General features: G+C 37.5%; 1 pseudogene across 1 annotated transcript; it reads right to left on the bottom strand.

Moving 5' to 3' along the window:
* Nucleotides 1–487: 487 nt before the first annotated feature.
* Nucleotides 488–10546, bottom strand: LOC149228120 (peroxisomal membrane protein 13-like; annotated as a pseudogene). The gene is made up of 5 exons (XR_016247842.1): nt 10171–10546; nt 2409–2642; nt 1864–2212; nt 795–888; nt 488–680 (listed from the first exon to the last, which is right to left on the bottom strand). The product of XR_016247842.1 is annotated as a peroxisomal membrane protein 13-like (transcript).
* Between the last annotated feature and the right edge of the window lie 2242 nt (nt 10547–12788).

The raw sequence follows: 12788 nt of genomic DNA, 5'->3' as shown, positions 1-12788 counted from the left end.
ATTTCTTTTGCCAAATGGAACAATCATAATACATACCCCTGACAATGGAGAACCTTGTAATCCAAGTCTCAAGGAAGAATTTGTACTTGCAATATCAGCAGGATGAAAATTGCACTAATCACTTATCACCTGAACAAATCAGCCGAATTCCTCCTACTTCTCTACATCTAAGCTTCATAAGCTACAGTCCAATTACTTATCATTTAAAGAATATAGTGCACTCATAATGCAAGATGCCATAATAAAACACTTTCACTTGAAAACTGAATCTACTACACAACCCATGTGCATAATGGCAGTCGCCCAAATTCAGTTACTAGTACTACTTAATTACAACTCCTTGCACAATGCATTCTAGAACACACTCATACAAGAAGCATGAAAGCCACTGAAAAGGCAAGAAAATGCAGATCTCATATTGTTCAGAGAGGATATTTGTAAATCTGCATGAAGAAGAACCTACAATTGATTACTACATCCTTCCACCTTAACCTTCTCAAACATTTTCCCAGCCAACCAGCTGCCTCTTTAGGTTCTTCAATATCGTAGTTTTCAGGGCCTTGACCAGCTATTGCTTTAGGTCCAGACCTGGATGGGCCCCTTGGTTTTGTCTGAATGCCAAGTAACCTCAGCACAAAACGAGCAAGTTCCCTGTACAATACACCAGTTTGGTCAAACAACTCTAGAGCACAGTAGAATAAAAAAAGAAACCAGAAACCAATGGTCAGATTGATACATACAGTGAGAAACAGATGAAATCTGTGAAAATGAACATGGTTATGTGCAAGTTTTACCTGGAGAAGGGCAGTCATAATAAAAATGGAATGCTTGAGTGTTTTGATCAACAAGGATGGAAATTCGACCAAAAAATGTCACAAAACCATGCATCTGTTCTTTCAAAATATTTAAGACAAGTTAGAAAGGTCAAAATGCATAAAATTGTGATGTTCATCCCATGTCAAAACCTTCATACTATTCAAGGAAGCTTTGCATCCTTCTCAAGTTCAGTTAAAGTGAATGTGTTATACAATCCAGCAACATGCATTTTGTCACTATGTACATTGCCATAATAATCCCAATAATGAGGCATTTACTAAATACATTTAAGTGTGCATTCTTTTAAAGACAAGAGACCATAATTAGCATTTAATAGATTAATCATATAAACCATGTGTGTAGCTGGGTCCAGCTGCAGGGACAACAAACGATGAAGATATTTTAAGCTATGGGTGCAAAGAAATGGCACCTTTCCTTTCTAAAGGAGGAGTTCATCATGATTCGGGTACAACAAGATCATATGGGTATAACAAGTACAGGTATGGCTGCAGGTACAAAACTACCGATGCAACTATGGTCTGGAGAAATATCCAAACTTTTAAGCATCCATCTTTTCCAAACAATGAAATGTTCCAAACAAGTCACTGCTTTACTTCTTTAGTTCCATCCAACTCCAAAAGAGAAGGGAAATCTAATCCCTGGAGAAAGAAATGGAAACTTTTAAAATAATTCATGATCAAAATGGTTTTAGCACAACATGTTATGATAATAACTAAAGGAGCTACTGCGGCCCTCAACTAGCAAAATGAAACCTCCCAACAACCCCCATTCATGGTCCAAAATGTAAGGTAATGCCAAATTATGTGTGCACACATGTATCAGGAACATGCACAAAGATCAAAAAAGAAAAAGAAGTGTGAGGTCACGCATAATAAGTAATTTGAGGAAAGATATTCAACTGTACAATCTCAATCATCCACTCAGTGCATCTTTTCACTCATTTCAAGATCAGCAATAAGTTGTACTTTATTATGTTGAAACACAAGAAAAAGAAGACATAAGAAAATAAAGCAAGAATACACTCACCACACGAAGCATAGACTGCCAAAAGTTTGGGGGTGAAAGAGGTCACCAAATGGATCATTTGGATTACCATTTCCATTGTCATAAGGACCTCCAGGTCCCATGCCATATCCACCCATTGGTCCCCCCATCCCGTTATTATACATTCCACCAAACATATTTGATCCACCATATCCTCCTCTGTACATATTGTTGCCATAAAGACCAACACCATATGATCCTGACATCGCCCCATATCCTCCTCCCATTCCCCCATATAAGTTGTTGGATCCATAAAGGCCAGAACCATAGCCTGAATTGTAATTTGTCATGGAACCATAGCCTGAATTATAGTTTGTCATAGAACCATAGCCTGAATTTAGCAAAAGAAAAGGTTGTCAGGTGCAGAACTTCTTAATAACACAATTACAATTTAACAAGCAAGATGTAACAATAGTGCGTACTGATCATGAATAATAATCTTAATGATTAAGTTTTAAATAATCAAGATAAAACTCAAAAGAATCTGGGCTACATTAGTTAAACAGGATATACTGCAACACATTTACCTCCATAGTTACTTCCATAGCTACCCTGCTCCCACGGTCTTATTGGCATAGGTCTACCAATAGTGCTTCTGTTAGCAAGTGGCACATTTCGTTCAGTATCAGTACTCTCTCCTGTTTTTGCTACTCCAGATGACTCCACCACAGTACTTGTGGATCCAGTTGAAGGAGTCCTAAATGGAAAAGGCCCAGATGAACTTCCAACACATTTCCAAGGCTTAGGTGGAGGAACACTACCTGTTTATTTTATAAACCCAAAAGAAAAGATAAGTGAGGGCCAACTTCCACAAATAAATAACTCACAATAATAATCCTAAACTTCCCATTGATTTAGATGGCCTTTGAAGATTTTCTATTCAAGATAAATTTTAAAAAATATTGTTCTTGATAAGTGCTTTAACTCAGTGGAAGAAGCTGCACTGATTTGGTATGCCAATATCTCATTTACAGGAAATTACTCTGAGCTGGGAAACTAAGATTGGCCTGTACGTCTTCCCCAACTTTGTTGGCACAAGTTCTAGCATGCCATGGACAGTATATCACATAGATTAAGACCTAAACAGAAAGAATCCTAGTAACCAGCAAGACTTCTATATTACAATGTTTAACACCTATTTCTGTAACACATGGCTTGAATATAATACTATCAACACCTATTTCTATATAGCACATCTTAACAGGGTGATCTTGAGCCCAGTTAAAAACCACTAGTCTTGAAGAAAGACTTGTCCCACTCTTTACAAGGACCAGCTCATCAAGGGTCCTCCTTGAAACAAACCGATTTAAGACAATAAATCATTCTTCATGGACTATAATCACCTAGGGAAGAAATAAAATAAATATGGAATTCAAACACTGAAAGTAAAACATTTTTTATGCCTGGAAAGTGTCAAAAGATTCCAGATAAAGACATTTACACACAAAAAATAATAATAATATAGGATTGAATACAATGCACTCTACTATTCTAAATTCTACCAATATGACAACCAGATCTTTGAATAACAAGCTAAGAACATGCCTCATTGATTTGAAGCTAAGTAAGAAGACACCTCCAAACAGGGCCATGTCCTGTATCCTATGTCAAACACCAATATGTGAGGACACATGTCCAACACATGTTTGCATGTGTCCTATTCACAGAGCACCTGCCAAACACATGTCTGACACATGCCCTCACCATGTCCCCCGTAAAAGAGGCCTGCATCCCATAAAAACATGTTTTCCCTTTCATTTGAGCTCATTTCACTCAACAGGTTGGAGGTGTCAGACATTTTGGAGTGCAGCTGAGGGTTATTGTGTAGTGTTAGAAGGGATTCCAAGTGCTGTGCAAGTGGATTTGTCCACCAATCTTCATTTTTTTTCGTACAGCATTCCATTGTCTTCTTCATTTCACAGAAATCATGGCTCAATCATCAAGGGCAGCTGGAAAAAGTTAAAGGAAAGGGAGGAATGCCCCCACTGATGTTGTCCCCCTCCATCATTTATTTCCTTCAGGGTCTGCTAGTGCTCCATTTGCCAGAAGTGGGCCTGCAATAGTAGCTTCAACTGCTGAAAAAAACATTGTTTTAGCAAGGCAACATGCTAAAGAGCAAAAGTTGTATGATTGAACTTGTATAATAATCATGTAAATTTCAAAATGTTTTTAATTTCTAAATTCTAAAAAATTGAATCTTTGTCTATATTTCGGGTTCGAGTTTGGGTTCGGGCCGTCGGCAATGATTTGGTTCGGTTCGAGTTTGGGTTCGGACCGTCGGCAATGATTTGGTTCGGTTCCAGTTTGGGTTTCGGCAATGATTTGGTTCGGTTCGAGTTTGAATTTTTTGATGAAGCTCCGATGAGGTTCGCCATTAGGTTCATCTATATACATTTTCTTTATATATAAATATATAAATTTTAAAATGAAATATAGGATAAAATAGTAAGAAATCAATGCCAATAAAAATAAAATATTATCATAAACTTGGAAATTGCAAGGATAGATTACTAGCTTGACTTGCGAGATGAGGTCATGAGCTTGAGCTATGAATTTGCTCAATGGCCATGAGGTTCGATGAGGTTCGATGAGGTTCGCCGAACCTCATAAATTTTTTTAGGTTTGCCAAATTTCAAACCTCAAAGTTGAAGTTCGACGAACCTTGTGACATAGCTTTCATCACAGAATTCAAATTCACTTCTAGTAGTAGTAACAGATTTACAAACACGAAAGGCTAAGGATAAAGAAATAAATTGTGGAGCATTTCAGCTAATGCGGCATGAACAAAAAATCTTTAATCCAGGGGCTAAGCAGTTCAAAAGACAAAGGATGTAAAGCTCCAAAGCTGAACACGTATTCAACTCGATCTACATTATCGGTTTCCAAGACAGACTCTGTAGCCTCCATTGTGCCATAACTCCAAAAGGGCTATATATATAGTCTGCAATTTGCACCAGAAGCTGTGTCATGTGTGCATGAGAAAATTCCAATGGATTGAAAGAGAAATCCAAGGATTAAAAGCAATTCTTTGATGCTTGGAACTTAAATTATGAATGAATTCCATGACTATATGAGTGAAACTCCTATTGAAGTCAGCACCACAAATGTAAGAATAACTTTAATGTCCCTTTACACCAATTTGATCAATAGGACCTTGTAATTTGGTTAAGCTCTTCATGAATATTGTCCATATAGTACAATCTTTGCGATTATACTTTTCTATGATAAAATGATCAGGATAATTGACAGTAAAGTAGTTGGGGCTAGGGTTTCTCATGGCAGCTTCCAAGCTAGTTCAAATCCTTTCTGTAGATGCACAAAGAGGCCTGCAACTGTTCCTAAGGTCAGTTATCATTTGCTGAGTGGTTGCAAGACTTTAGAACACTTCTCTGCAGTTGTGATCTCATGGCAGGTTGCTTGGATTGGAGAGATGGTCCCGGTCAACCCATTTAAATAAGGTGAGGTCCTGAACCTCATTTGGGTCCTGTGCCAGCAACCTTATTCGGTCCTGATTGAAAGCACTTGAACTCAGGCAGGTAAGGTTCCAATCAACCCAGTAAGGTCATTATCAACCGTTCTAAGGAAAACTTTGGTTCTGAAATATCAATCCTTCTCAGATAGGGTCCTGTGATAACTTTGTTCATTGAAAGAGCAGACGCCCTGTCCCACTTTGAAATGCTCTTCTGCCACAGAGGATCTGAAAACTTGTCAAACAAGTTACATGAAAAAGGGTATAGCAAAACTTACCCTATTCCCAAAAAGAAAACAGGATGTTTTAACCAGGGAGAGTATAAACCTGCAATCAACTTGGAACCGGACCCAAAGCCTCTTGTAGAGAACCTTCCAACCATGTAAGAACAAGTTGATTTGTTGATTTGTTTCCATTAAAGGACATACAACAAGGATTTAATATGACCTCAGAAGGCTTGGACTCCCATCAACAGGATCAAATTAATTTTGATAGGGCAGCCAAAGACAATCCTGGAAAAGCTGGAGCAGGAGATGTGATCAGAGACCATCAAAGGCAGATTGATGGCTATTTCACTCACAAAATAGGCAATGGAACAAAGAACTAAGCAGAAAGGACAGACCTTACCAATGCAATTATGCTTACTTTCCCCTTAAAGGCCAGCAAGATTGCTTTAGATTCTGGAAGGTGACTCGAAATCAGCATTGATCAGCTGAAAAGAAGAGTTCAAAACATCTGATAGGAATTCGGAGGTCAGCTTAGCTGGGTTCAAGACACCCTTAAGAACTCTGATGCAACTCTCATCCACATCAGGCATTTGGAAAATAAGCTGACTGGGCCTCCTAGCATATTTGACCACCCAGGACCAAGAGTTGCATATGTAAATCTGGCTTCCGGAGCCTTTAGGCTTTGACTAAGGAAGATGATTGGCAATCAAAATTGCCAAGGATGGTAAAGAATCGTTCTTGAATGTTTTTGAATGGTAAAGGATTCCAGCTTCAGCTATGTTTTTGGATGTTCAGCTTCTTAGAGATAAGATAAGATAATTTTATTAATGCCCAACGAATAACCACAAAATTGTAGGTCAATGGGACTGAAGGATACATCCAGTACAAGTACAATGTGGGAGTACAAATGCAACTACTAGAAAATGCCAAAGCTAAAACTAGGATAAAATGAAGTAAAGTATACAACAATAGTATAGTCTCAAAAACATGTATATAACCAGATCAAAGGTCCCCAATGATATAGAAGACTAAGTGAATAAGTACAGGACTGGAGGTCGATGATGACAAGAATGCCCGACTCTGATAACCGACACCGAGGGGGGCAACAGTGGCACTGGCTCGCTATCAGAGTCCTCTGGATCCAACGAGGTGTCTGGCTGCACAATACTGGGGGATGTAGGAGCAAGGGATACTCCTAGCATCCGAGGCCGAAGGAAAGAAGCTCTGGATAAATCTCTGACTGTTCGGCTGGGAAGGAGTCCGTCAGGGTTAATTTTTCAATAAATGTTCTATGAACAATGTATGTAAGCTTTGAATATAACCATAAGCAAGACTACCTTGACTACCTTATGGGGGCTCGAGACAATGTTTAAAAAGGAGAGGCCTGAAACCCGGGCCCTCTCTGTTTTGTACACCATAAAATTTTACCTCATCTTGGAGGCTGTTAATACAAAAATATTTTTTTCTGCTAAAATACAACAACTTGATTTGCAGTTTATGGGTAATTGGAAAACATATCAGACAGTAGACCATTCCATGTTGGACTGCTAAAAGCAAAAATCTACAAGGTTCAGTTGAGGAAACTCTCCTTTCTAAAGGATATTTCGCTATGACTTTCTCTGACCAAATAAATAGAGATATTGTTTTTGAGGTGAGAACCCATGTTTCGAGCCAGGGTTCTTTATGAGAATTTGGAGGTTTGATTTTTATCCCAAGATCAATTCTCCTTAGACCGTCCTAATTTGGTAGAAACTTCTACGGGAACCCCGAGAATTTTGACATTATCCTGCATTAAAGTTCATGGAAAACTTTCTACGAATTTTTTCTCAGCATTACAGGTAACCAAGAAAACAGAGCATGCAAGTACGGTAGGTTCTATGTATAATATATATTTAGACCTACGAAAGGAGAAATGCTTGTACACCTCAGTGTTCCGTGATTTTACATATCATATCTAGAAAGAGACTGTCGATAAAAAAAAATATTTTAAGTGAAGGGTGTGCAACAAGCCTAACATCTAGTAACCTCATGCCCAAAAATGAAGGATAGAGAGTCCACAATCACTGAATGGAAAACAATTGGAAAATCTGACAAAGTTAATCAACCTGAGCTCGACATAGAATGATCTTTCTAGAATCCTGGTCGATATTCAAGCAAAAGACGAAGCCCAAGTTGAAGAAAGAAAAATAAACATTAGAAACAGACATGAAGCTAGAACCAAAAGCAGACGGCAAGACAGAAAGAGAAAGATTCTGGGAAGACCCCACATGAAAAGGAGGAAGATACCATAGTTTTCAAAGAAGATGGGAATAAAAGGGTTCCATGCTGGAATTTGACCATAAGCAAGGGTATGTGGAAAAGATTACGAGAAAACCCAACTTGAATAGGAGGTAAATACAATAGTTTTCGAAGAATATGGGAATAAAAAGGGTTCGATATTGGAATTTGACCATAAGCAAGAGTAGGAGGAAACGGGAGCAAGATAGAAAATGGTCAAAACTGAGAAATAAGAATATACCCTTGAAATTCAAAAACCGATGCAACTTGGAAGGAAAATAAGAAACCAATCTCTAAGAAAACGTGGTTAGGAGTTGGTTGGTGTAGAAAGCCAGTCTCAATTGGAAAACTTCCTGTTAAAAGAATAGTTAGTGTGAAGAAGGTATTGAGAATTATGCTGGTCTACTAATTAGGGCTAGATTTATCTAATCCCTGCCAAATCGCATGAATAGAACCATTTTGGTTGAACCTATGTTAGAACTACATTTATATTTTTTAACTTCTTTTTCCACTTTACTAGTTGGCATATTAGATAGATTTTTTCCATCCACGGCGTTCAGAGAGATAACTATCTTTCTTTTTCGAGGAAAGAAATCAGCCCCTCTCTCAGCCTGAAGACTAGAGAAGACTAGAGAGAGGTGTTATAGAGACTAGGGTGAAGTGTTATAGAGTGAGGTTGCTGGTAACAGGTCAGCTTACAGGTATTCATTTAAGAGTTCGCAAAGCTCGAAAGAAATACAACAATATTTATAAGCATGAAGTTATTATAACAATAAGTTCGCAAAGCTCAAAAGAAATACAACAATATTTATAAGCATGAAGTTATTACAACAATATTTATCACCACATTATAGCTCATCATGTTAAGCTCAGCATGTTAATAGCAGGAAACAATATTTATAAGCATGAAGTTATTACAACAATATTTATCAACGCATTATAGCTCATCAGGTTATTATAGCCCATCAGGTTAATAGCAGGAATTTGAATATGAGAGGAGAAGATAAACCATTCCGCCCAACCACAACCCAACATGTTAATAACAAGAATGTGAATATAAGAGGAGAAGATCAACCATTCCGCCACCAACCCTAAATAACCCCAATTGATTCCGCCACAAACCCTAAAAAACCCCAATTGACTCTGCCACCTATCTATCTATGTTACACTCATTAGATCATTGGAACTTGCTCAAAATCATAGCTTCCAATGCGATGACCTTATTTGGGCATCTAGTGGTAATTCCCCATTAATAATTTGAATATGAGAGGAGAAGATAAACCATTCCGCCCAACCACAACCCAACATGTTAATAACAAGAATGTGAATATAAGAGGAGAAGATCAACCATTCCACCACCAACCCTAAATAACCCCAATTGATTCCGCCACCACCCTAAATAACCCCAATTGACTCTGCCACCTATCTATCTGTGTTACACTCATTAGATCATTGGAACTTGCTCAAAATCATAGCTTCCAATGCGATGACCTTATTTGGGCATCTAGTGGTAATTCCCCATTAATCCATACATTCTTAAATTTGTACGCGGACCTCCCAAACCACGGTAAGAAAGTAAGCACCTAATAAGCATGAAGTTACAATTGAACCTCTAGCTTTTCAACTCAAAATCGAAATCAAAACCTTGAATTTCTTTGGTCCACCTTTGTTTTAGGCATTTACATGTCTCTATCTGGATCAACAACTACAGGTGGTAGTCTACCACAATCAACTGTCTGCGATCTAGGTTTGACAATTATGTTTTTGACGAGCTCTTCTAATTTCGGATAGTAGAGACATCTGCTTCAGTGAATCAACAAAATGGATTTAGGAGTCACGCCTTTCGATTTTAGGGTGTTAAGGATAAAACTCTTTGAAATTTGTTCAAAAATTTTTGCTTTTCCCCAAATTTCAGAACATAAAATATAGCCTAACGTAGTAGCATGTCCACCCCAGTGTCAACCACGAATCATTAGCTTTTCCCCAAATTTCAGGAACATAAAATATAGCCCAACGTAGTGGCATGTCCACCCCAGTGTCAACCACAAATCATTAACAGCCAAAAATCGAATTTTCGAACTGTTTCAAAACACAATTGAATATCAGAATAATAAGTGACAAAATTAAGAAGGGCGCCCATTATATCAAAGAACACACTGTAAAATATTAATCCAAGAAAACCCTGGAGAAAAGAGCGAAAACAAAAAGATGACCTTGAATATCAATTCATGTATTTAAACAACAGCAGCATTCAGGGAGGTAGGAAGCCAAAAAAAGGGTGAAATAGTGAAGAGCAAGTAGGTATAAATCGCTTACCAGAGGCGGCCATGGGCCTCTACCTGCCTTTCGAAAGAAACTCGATGGGTCAAAATATATATGGTTTCGGCGTTAGAAACCGCAATTAATTGGCCAGATCCCCTGCCGGCCCTTGAATTTCAGAGTTTCAGTCCAATTTTATTGAGTCGCAATTACATTACACGAGGAAGAAAAATCTGAAAGAAGAAATGAAAACGGAGTGAGTGTATGGCACGATTCGCCCATCCACAGGCTCGCCGGCATGCGTACAATCCAAACCCACCCCGAGATCAGGAGCCACCGGTCTCTCGGACCCTTCCCTTTTATTTCATACCTTAGCTATATACCTGTATATAGTGTTGGGTGGAAAAATTTAATTCGAAAGCTTTTAGGGTATTTTTAATTCATTGCTCGCGAGAATTTCGTTCCATACTAATATCATCACTATCCTTTAAAGACTAAATAAAAAATAATACATTTTATAGGAAAAAAAGGGGTAAATAATTTATTTTTTTTATAGATTTATAGTGAGTTTTAAATAGTATATTTTACAGAAGAAAAGAGTAAATAATTTTTTTTATAGATCTACGGGGAGCTTTAAATAGTTTTTGCTTTGCTCGGTTAAGAGTTCATTCTTTTCCTATATAATGTAAGAAATAAAGTCTATTTTTTAATAAATTATTAATAAATAATTTTAAGTTGTAGCGTAATGAGCCCATTTACAATAATAGATAGTAAGAAATAAAACTACATTTTTATAAACCACTAATAAAAATTTCAAATTGCAGGGTAATAAGTCAACTTACATTAATAGATAGCAATGGCTACCTATTATTAGTCTGATAACTTAGTTTTAATAAGTTTTTTCACTATTTAAAAAAGTAATGCTTAAATATAGTATATATTTGTTTCAGATGGTTTTTTATGTGTAATGCTTAAATATAATATAAAAATATAGACATCGTTTAGATGTTTTATATTTTTGTTTTTGGGAGGTATATTTTTCCACGAAATTTGGTTCAAAATTATTGAAATGGTAAATTTGAGTTAATAAATCTATACACATGGAGTGCTCAAAAAATTTAAGAGGCTCTAAATCCATTACATTCAAAAATGTATTTCTTTTTTTTGTGTAAAGTTTGTCCCTTGATATTCTATTAATAGGAAAAATAGAGCAAGATTACATTTGATATTCTTTTGTGAGCTATGCTGACCTGATCAAGGAGACCAGTAATTTTTTGATAAAAAAACTCAACCATGTAATTTACCACATTGACCATGTGGTTGACTGACATAACCAAAAATCCACAGATTACGCCGAAACTACATGAAACATCCTGACAATGTGAGGTTGACTAAGAGAACATTGACACAACATAAACATGACACATAACTGACCTTGACAGCATAAGGACGAGAGTCCATACTTTCGACAGAAGACATAAACAACTAGAAATTTAGTCATCTAAGATAATCACTGGGAGCTCTAGAGAAGGAGGTGTTGTAGACATGTTCAGTAGAGTAGCATTGATGATCGTCTCCCCATCCTGAGGTACCTCTGATTCAGTATCAGAGTTTGTAATTATATAACATTCCATCTTGTTCAGGCGAACCGTTATCTCATCCATGTCATATCACATCTCCCGTAGAATCCTCTTTATATCCTCCTGACCAACAAATAATTTGTAGTTATCCACCTGTTTGTCTCGCAACACCATGTGGAGAAGATTCGTTGTCTGCCTGTGAGTTGAAATTGAGTGGAGAAAGTATAGTCTTCTCTTTCTCCATTTACCTAGATCAAGTACCCAATTAGTGTTACCACTACCAACAACTTCTGAGTCTGAGTAGTACAGGCGTTCACCAAATTCCTTTGCTTCAAGAGTGCGGATCTCCTTTTTTATCTCAATAGGCATAGAATCAAAAACATTTGCAACAAACTCCCAACCAAAGAGGTGACATTGTCTAGAGGAGGAAGCCCCTGGTGTGCCGCCTCTTCTACTGATCAAGCGTTGGCATGGAGCCATGAATGAGTGGTACCTGCAAGAAAAATTGGCAAGGAGATAGATGGACAAAACTCTAACCTGACAATGATTCACGATAGACCCAGAATTGACAATTACTATACTATAAACCACGTAATGAGTGATGTGGGGATCAGAGTGAAGAAGTGGAAGTTTTAGACTAAAATCATCAAGATATCTATACCCAACTGTGCTAAAACCGGAATAGAAACCACCATCTCTATGCAACTAGACCGACCATGGATTAAACTTTTGGAGCTTTCTAGTTATCACTTGGGGCATGTATTTTGACTGACACTCAAAACCAAACCAAAAAGGAACCACTATACCAAACTCCCACAAACAACACAGGGCAATTAAAGGATATACCAGATGGCTCAACCGATTGAAGATCTGTGAAGGACAAAACCACAACCAACTCAAAGGACAGACCTGACAAAGAGTTGTGCAAGAAACATACGAAGAACATTGATAATCGTGGAGTAAACCCTTGAGAGTCCCTGAAAAATTCCTAACCACAGTCCTATAATGGAGGAATACACAATTGAAGAAACTCCCACTAATGACATTTCTTTAACTACACAGGGAATGGACAATGGACTACAAGAGAAAGTGTTT

The sequence above is a fragment of the Pinus tabuliformis genome, chromosome J, assembly GCF_031772625.1.
Source record: "Pinus tabuliformis cultivar Carrire ecotype Pingquan chromosome J, CPIR1, whole genome shotgun sequence".
Taxonomy (NCBI): Eukaryota; Viridiplantae; Streptophyta; class Pinopsida; order Pinales; family Pinaceae; genus Pinus; species Pinus tabuliformis.
The sequence above is the reverse complement of the archived record's forward strand: the minus strand, read 5'-3'. Positions and strand labels throughout refer to the sequence as shown.